This window comes from Aotus nancymaae, unplaced genomic scaffold (genome assembly GCF_030222135.1).
Source record: "Aotus nancymaae isolate 86718 unplaced genomic scaffold, 86718_ANA_hifiasm-v0.15.2.pri h1tg000027l, whole genome shotgun sequence".
Classification (NCBI taxonomy): Eukaryota; Metazoa; Chordata; class Mammalia; order Primates; family Aotidae; genus Aotus; species Aotus nancymaae.
In genome coordinates, this window is record NW_026988440.1 from 3,080,396 (window position 1) to 3,089,069 (window position 8,674).

Genomic DNA, 8,674 nt, shown 5'->3' on the forward strand with positions numbered 1-8,674 from the left:
TGAAGAACATGCAAGATTGTTGCAAAGGTACACACATGGCAGTGTGATTTGCTGCCTTCCTCCCCATCACCTATATCTAGCATTTCTCCCCATGCTATCTGTCCCCAACTCCCCACCTCCTGCTATCCCTCCGCTATTTCCCCCCAACAGACCTCAGTGTGTGATGCTTCCCTCCCTGTGTCCATGTGTTCTCATTGTTCAACACCTACCTATGAGTGAGAACATGCAGTGTTTGATTTTTCTGTTCTTGTCTCAGTTTGCTGAGAATGATGGTTTCCAGGTTCATCCATGTCCCTAAAAAGGACATGAACTCATCATTTTTTATGGCTGCATAGTATTCCATGTTGTATATGTACCACATTTTCCCTGTCCAGTCTATTATCGATGGACATTTGGGTTGGTTCCAGGTCTTTGCTATTGTAAACAGTGCTGCAATCAACATTCGTGTGCATGTGTCCTTATATTAGAACGATTTATAATCCTTTGGATATATACCCAGTAATGGGATTGCTGTGTCAAATGGAATTTCTATTTCTAGGTCCTTGAGGAATCGCCATACTGTCTTCCATAATGGTTGAACTAACTTACACTCCCACCAACAGTGTAAAAGTGTTCCTATTTCTCCACATCCTCTCCAGCATCTGTTGTCTCCAGATTTTTTAATGATCACCATTCTAACTGGCGTGAGATGGTATCTTAATGTAGTTTTGATTTGCATTTCTCTAATTACCAATGATGATGAGCATTTTTTCATATGTTTGTTGGCCTCATGTATGTCTTCTTTTGTAAAGTATCTGTTCACATCCTCTGCCCACTTTTGAATGAGCTTGTTTGTTTTTCTCTTGTAAATCTGTTTTAGTTCTTTGTAAATTCTGGATATCAGCCCTTTGTCAGATGGGTAGATTGCAAAAATTTTTTCCCATTCTGTTGGTTGCTGATTCACTCTAATGACTGTTTCTTTTGTGGTGCAGAAACTGTGGAGTTTGATTAGGTCCCATTTGTGTATTTTGGCTTTTGTTGCCAATGCTTTTGGTGTTTTGGTCATGAAGTCCTTGCCTATGCCTATATCCTGAATTGTTTTGCCTAGATTATCTTCTAGGGTTTTTATGGTGTTAGGTCTTTATGTTTAAGTCTTTAATCCGCCTGGAGTTAATTTTAGTGTAAAGTGTCAGGAAGGGGTCCAGTTTCAACTTTCTGCACATGGCTAGCCAGTTTCCCCAGCACCGTTTATTAAACAGGGACTCATTTCCCCATTGCTTGTTTTTGTCAAGTTTGTCAAAGTTCAGATGGTTGTAGATGTGTGGTGTTGCCTCCTAGGCCTCTGTTCTGTTCCATTGGTCTATATCTCTGTTTTGGTACAGTGGCATGCTATTTTGATTACTGTAGCCTTGTAGTACAGTTTGAAGTCTGGTAGTGTGATGCCTCCAGCTTTGTTCTTTTCGCTTAGAATTGACTTGGCTATGTGGGCTCTCTTTTGGTTCCATATGAAGTTTAAGGTGGTTGTTTCCAGTTCTGTGAAGAAGGTTATTGGTAGCTTGATGGGGATAATGTTGAATCTGTAAATTACTTTGGGCAGTATGGCCATTTTCACAATATTGATTCTTCCTAACCATGAGCAAGGAATGTTTCTCTATCTGTTTCTGTCCTCTCTTATTTCCTTGAGCGGTGGTTTGTAGTTCTCCTTGAGGAGGTCCTTTACGTTCCTTGTTAGCTGTATTCCTAGGTGTTTTATCATCTTTTTAGCAATTGTGAATGGCAGTTCGTTCTTGCTTTGGCTCTCTTTAAGTCTGTTATTGGTGTATAGGAATGCTTGTGATTTTTGCACATTGATTTTGTATCCTGAGATTTTCCTGAAATTGCTAATCAGTTTCAGGAGATTTTGGGCTGAGATGATGAGGTCTTCTAAATATACAGTCATGTCATCTGCAAATAGAGACAATTTGACTTCCTCCTTTCCTATTTGAATACCCTACGGGTATTTCTTTTTCTTGCCTGATTGCTCTGGCTAGAACTTCCAATACTATATTGAACAGGAGTGGTGAGAGAGGGCATCCTTGTCTAGTGCCAGATTTCAAAGGGAATGCATCCAGTTTTTGCCCATTCAGTATGATATTGGCTGTTGGTTTGTTGTAAATAGCTTTTATTATTTTGAGATACTTTCCATCAATTCCTAGTTTATTGAAGGTTTTTAGCATCAATGGTTGTTGAATTTTATCAAAGGCCTTCTCTGTATTAATTGAGATAATCATGTGGTTTTTGTCTTTGGTTCTGTTTATGTGGTGAATTATGTTTATGCAATTGTGTATGTTGAACCAGCCTTGCATCCCCGGGATGAAGCCTAGTTGATTATGGTGGATAAGCTTTTTGATGTGCTGTTGCAATCAGTTTGCCAGTATTTTATTGAAGATTTTTGCATCTATGTTCATCATGGATATTGGCCTGAAGTTTTCTTTTCTTACTGAGTCTCTGCTGGGTTTTGTTATCAGGATGATGTTGGTCTCATAAAATGATTTGGGAAGGATTCTCTGTTTTTGGATTGTTTGGAATAGTTTCAGAAGGAATGGTACCAGCTCCTCTTTGTATGTCTGGTAGAATTCAGCTATGAACTCACCTGGACCTGGGCTTTTTTTCGGTGGTAGGCTATTAATTCCTGCCTCAACTTCTGACCTTGTTATTGGTCTATTCAGGGTTTTGACTTCTTCCTGGTTTAGGCTTGGGAGGATGCAAGTGTCCGGGAATTCATCCCTTTCTTCCAGGTTTACTAGTTTATGTGCATAGAGTTGTTTGTAATAATCTCTGATGGTGGTTTATATTTCTCTGGAATCTGTGGTGATATCCCCTTTATTGTTTTATAATGCATCTATTTGATTATTCTCTCTTTTCTTTTTATTAATCTGGCTAGTGGTCTATTTTGTTGATCTTTTCAAAAAACCATGTCCTGAATTTATTGATTTTTTGAAGGGTTTTTTGTATCTCTATCTCCTTCAGTTCTGCTCTGACCTTAATTATTTCTTGTCTTCTGTTAGGTTTTGAGTTTTTTTTTATCTTGCTTCTCTAGCTCTTTAAATTTTGATGATAGGGTGTCAATTTTAGATCTTTCCTTGCTTCTCATGTGGGCATTTATTACTATATATTTTCTTCTAGAGACTGCTTTAAATGTGTCCCAGAGATTCTGGTACATTGTGTCTTCGTTCTCCTTGGTTTTGAAGAACATCTTTCTTTCTGCCTTCATTTCATTGTTTATCCAGTCAACATTCAAGAGCCAGTTGTTCAGTTTCCATGAAGCTGTGCAGTTCTGAGTTAGTTTCTCAATTCAGAGTTCTAACTTGATTGCATTGTGGTCTGAGAGACTGTTTGTTATGATTTCCATTCTTTTGTTTTTGCTGAGGAGTGATTTACTTCCAATTATGTGGTCAATTTTAGAGTACGTGTGATGTGATGCTTAGAAGAATGTGTATTCTGTGTATTTGGGGTGGAGAGTTCTGTAAATGTCTATTAGGTTTTCTTGGTCCAGGCTTGAGTTCAAACCCTGGATATACTTGTTAATTTTCTGTCTCATTGATCTGTCTAATATTGACAACAGGGTATTAAAGTCGCCCACTATGATTGTGTAGGAGTCTAAGTCTCTCTGTAAGTCATTAAGAACTTGCTTTATGTATCCAGGTGGTCCTGTATTGGGTGCATATATATTTAGGATCATTAGCTCTTCTTGTTGCATTAATTCTCTTACCATTATGTAATGTCCTTCTTTGTCTCTTTTGATCTTTGTTGGTTTAAAGTCTATTTTATCAGAGATGAGAATTGCAACTCCTGCTTTCTTTTGCCCTCCATTTGCTTGGTAAATCTTTCTCCGTCCCTTTATTTTGAGCCTTTGTGTATCCTTGCATGTGAGATGGGTTTCCTGGATACAGCATACTGATGGGTTTTGGCTTTTTATCCAGTTTGCTAGTCTGTGTCTTTTGATTGGGGCATTTAGCCCATTTATATTTAGGGTTAATATTGCTATGTGTGATTTTGATCCTGCCATTTTGATGCTAGCTGGCTGTTTTGCCTGTTAGTTGATGTTTTTTCTTCATTGTGTTGATGCTCTTTACCATTTGGTATGTTTTTGGAGTGGCTGGTAATGGTTGTTCCTTTCTATGTCTAGAGCTTCTTTCAGGAGCTCTTGTAAAGCAGGCCTGGTGGTGATAAAATCACTGAGTACTTGCTTGTTCATAAAGGATTTATTTATCCTTCACTTACGAAGCTTAGTTTGGCTGGATGTGAAACTCTGGGTTGAAATTTCTTTTCTTTAAGGATGTTGAATATTGGTCCCCACTCTCTTCTCGCTTGTAGGGTTTCTGCTGAGAGATCTGCTGTGCGTCTGATGGGCTTCTCTTTGTGGGTAACCCGACCTTTCTCTCTGGCTACCTTTAGCATTTTCTCCTTCATTTCAACCCTGGTGAATCTGATGATTATGTGCCTTGGGATTTCTCTTCTTGAGGAATATCTTTGTGGTGTTCGCTGTATTTCCTGGAGTTGAATATTGGCCTGCCTGGCTAGGTTGGGGAAGTTTTCCTGGATAATATCCTGAAGAGTATTTTCCAGCTTGGATTCATTCTCTCTGTCACATTCAGGTACACCTATCAAACATAGATTAGGTCTTTTCACATAGTCTCATATTTCTTGGAGATTTTGTTCATTGCTTTTTACCCTTTTTTCTCTAATCTTGCCTTCTCCTTTTATTTCATTGAGTTGATCTTTGACCTCTGATATCCTTTCTTCTGCTTGGTCAATTTGGCTGTTGAAACTTGTGTATGCTTCACGAAGTTCTCGTGTTGTGTTTTTCAGCTCCATCAATTCACTTATATTCCTCTCTAAGTTGTTTATTCTCATTAGCATTTCGTCAAACCTTTTTTCAAGGTTCTTAGTTTCTTTGCATTGGGTTGCAATATGTTCTTTTAGCTCACAGAAGTTTCTTATTACCCACCTTCTGAAGTCTGATTCTGTCAATTCATCACACTCATTCTCCATCCAGCCTTGTTCCCTTGCTGGTAAGGAGTTGTGATCCCTCTTACGAGGAAAGGCATTCTGGTTTTGGGTGTTTTCATCCTTTTTGTGCTGATTTCTTCCCATCTTTGTAGATTTATCCACCTGTCATCTTTGTAGTTGTTGACTTTCAGATTGGGTCTCTCAGTGGACATCCAGTTTGTTGATGATGAAGTTATTTCTTTCTGTTTCTTAGTTTTTCTTCTAACATTCAGGCCTCTCTGCTGTAGGACTGCTGAGGTCCACTCCAGGCCCTGCTTGCCTTGGGATCACCTGCAGCAGCTGCAGAACAGTAAGGGTTGCTGCCAGTTTCTTCTACTATCTTTGTTCCAGAAGCATACCCACCTAATGTCAGTCTGAGCTCTCCTTTATAAGGTGACTCTTTGGATATATGGGGGTCAGGGAGCTGCTTGAGGAGACAGTCTGTCCTTTATAGGAGCTCAAGTGCTGAGCTGTGATCTCCATTGTTCATTCAGAGCTGCTGGGCAGGTCCATTTAAGTCTGCTGCAGCAGAACTCATAAACACCCTTTTTTTCCCCCAGGTGCTCTGTTCGGGGAGTTAGGGCTTTATTGATAAGTTTCTGTTGTGCTGCTGCCTTTTTTCAGGGCTGCCCTGCCCAGTGAGGAGGCAGTCTAGTCACTGTCTGCCTGCAGAGGCTTTGCTGAGCTGCTGTTGGCTCTGCCCAGCTGCCATGTGAACTTCCCTGCAGTCCTGTTTATAGGGGTGTAGTTAGAACTGCCTCAGCAATGGCAGCCCACCTCTGTAATGGTGGACTCTCTCTGTAATGGTGGGCTGTCTCATCAATGGTGGGCTCCCTCAGCAATGGCAAACTACCTCTGTAGTGGTGGACTCCCTTGATAATGGCAGACACCTCCCCGCCACACAGAGCTGGACCATCCTGGGTTCAGCTGTGCTTGCTGTGAAACTCTCAATCTGGAGCATTTCAGATTGCTGTTTTTTTGTGCGGGTGGGACCAGCCAAGCCTGATCACCTGGCTCCCTGCCTCAGACCCCCCCTTTTTTTTCAGTTGAATGGGTGACTCTGTCTCCCAGGTGTTCCAGTCGCCTATTGAAAAGATGCCGTGATCTGTGATTTCTCATGTGGTGACCCACTGTGCTGGCTGAAACAGCTGCGCTGAGATTTGTGGCATTTTTTTGCCTTGGAATCTCCTGGCCTGGCTCCCTGTTTCAGTCTCCTTTTTTATCAGTTGAATGGGTGACTCTGTCTTCCAGGAGCTCCAGTCACCAGCTAAAACGGTGCCCGGACCCATGTATTTTGTGTGGAGACCCGCTGCACTGGGGTGCCGGCCAAAACAGCCACGTTGGTGACCCATGGCATTCCTCCACCTGGGAATCTCCTGGTCTGTGGGCAATAAAAATCCATCTGTAAATGCAGCAACCACTCACCCTCCATGCTTTCACTGGGAGCTGCAATCCTGAGCTGCTCCTAATCGGTCATCTTGGATCCATCTCCCAGTTTTGTATTCTTATAGGCAATGGTTGAGATTGTTTAACATCCTTCCCAACATTTGTATTTATTAATTATTTGAATTTCAGTCATTCTGATAAGTGCTTAGTGGTTTCTCCCTGTGGTTTTACTTTGCATTTTTCCCTGATGACTGTTGGCCATTTGTATATCTTTTTTGTAATGTTTCAGAAGATTTCTCTAAAGATGGTAGAAGGAGCTTAAATAAATGTGATTTCTTTTTCTCTAAGTGCTAGACCTAAAGTGGAATATTCAGAATCCATCCACACCTTGCAGTCTGGCCCACTCAACCCCATATTTGCCCCCTGAAGTTCCCACTCCTTCATCCCTCTTTTATATTCTATCCACGTCACTCTGGCTCCAGCTTACACTCCTCCAGGAAGTCTGTTACTGTGAAGGTCACTGACATCTCGGTATTATACTCTCTCCATCTGTCTGTACCTCTCCATGAAATACAAAAATAACTTTTTTCATTTTGCTCATTTCCTGTGGATTCACTTTATAAATATTAATTCAATGTAACTCTAGCTGGAAGAAAGAATAGACAATTTTTAAAAATCTTTGTGAAGGTACTAGCTAGGTTGGTCAACTGGTGACATTTAATAATATTGGCTATATGTAGTATACACAGAAAAATAATATAAATATATGTAGATAGCATTGATTTTTCACATTTCTGATGTGTATATGATTTTGTCAATACTGTACTGAGAAAATCAAGGACTTTTGGTGGATGTGTGTCTCAAATTTGGTGTATGCCTTCATATTTTTACTAAGTTTTAGGAAATCTCTGTGTTTGAAACCTTTTAGACTTATTTTAGACAGGGTCTCACTCTGTCACCCAGGCTTGAGTTCAGTGGCACAATAACAGCTTGCTGTGCCTCAATCTCCCAGGCTCAATAATCCTCCCACCTCAGCCTCCCAAGTAGCTGGGACTATAGACATGCCCTACCATGCTGGGCTAATTTTTTGTATTTTTTGTAGAGAGGGGTTTTGCCATGTTTATCAGGCTGGTCTCAAACCCCTGAACTCAAGTGATCCACCCACCGTGTCTTCCCAATGTACTAGGATTACAAGTGTACACCACCTTGCCTGGCTTTCCTTTTAGACTTCTTATAAATTGTTTCTTGCTGATTTTATCATTCATTTGCTTGTTTTTTCAGTTAACATGGCCTATGGCAGGAATCCATATTCATACAAATAGTTCATTTGTTTTCATTGCTGGATAGTATTCCATGGGAGGAATATGCTACAATTTCTCTCTTTCCCTCTTCATTGATATTTAGGTTGTCTCTATTGTAAATATCACTGCAATGAACATCCTGGGACATTACCTCCTGGTCTCAGAGATATGTGAGTTTTCCTAGGACATGCTCATAGGAGTGAGGTCACTGCAGCTTTTTCATATGATGCTACATGATGTGAAACTGTTCTCTGAAAGAAATAATCCAAATGCCTACCAAAAGGGGTTGGTTAAAAAGCACCACACTCAAAAGGAGCAATCTCTATTTTTAAAAAATATTTCACATCTATACAATGGAGTATCATGAAAATTTCAAACAGAGAAACAAAGATTTAGTGAAGCTCTTGGTATTTCTTCATGGGACGGTCTCAATGATACAGTGTGAAGGGAAAAGGCAGGGTGCAGGAAAGCAAATGTAGTTTGCTAAAATTTGTGTGAAATGGGAGAAATATATACACATACATTTATATTTTCTTGCATATGCATAAAATGTCTTTGGAAGAATAAGCAAGAAACCAATATAAATGGCTGCCTGTCAAGATGGGGTAGGATAAGAGAGACTTTCAAGTTTTTGAATTTTGAGCCAACTCAAAACACAAAATAAGATAATTCCAAAGGAGACAAAGCAAAACCAACTACTTCAAAATAAAATACTTTAAAAAACCAAAGGCTGACAGAATTAATTATCATACCTTCCTTAATATTTAAAAAAACTGTCTAAAAATAATATCACTCACAAAACAAGGATTCATTACCATTTTCATTCAGTATGTTGTTTTCATTTTCATTGCACTATCTAACTTTATGTGTCTGTCTTTCATTCATTAAATGGAAAAATGAAGGAATGGTTAATTAGCAATTGCAATTGGTTTGGTGAAGAAAATTTTGACCAAATCTTGATGTAACTGGTGAAGCCC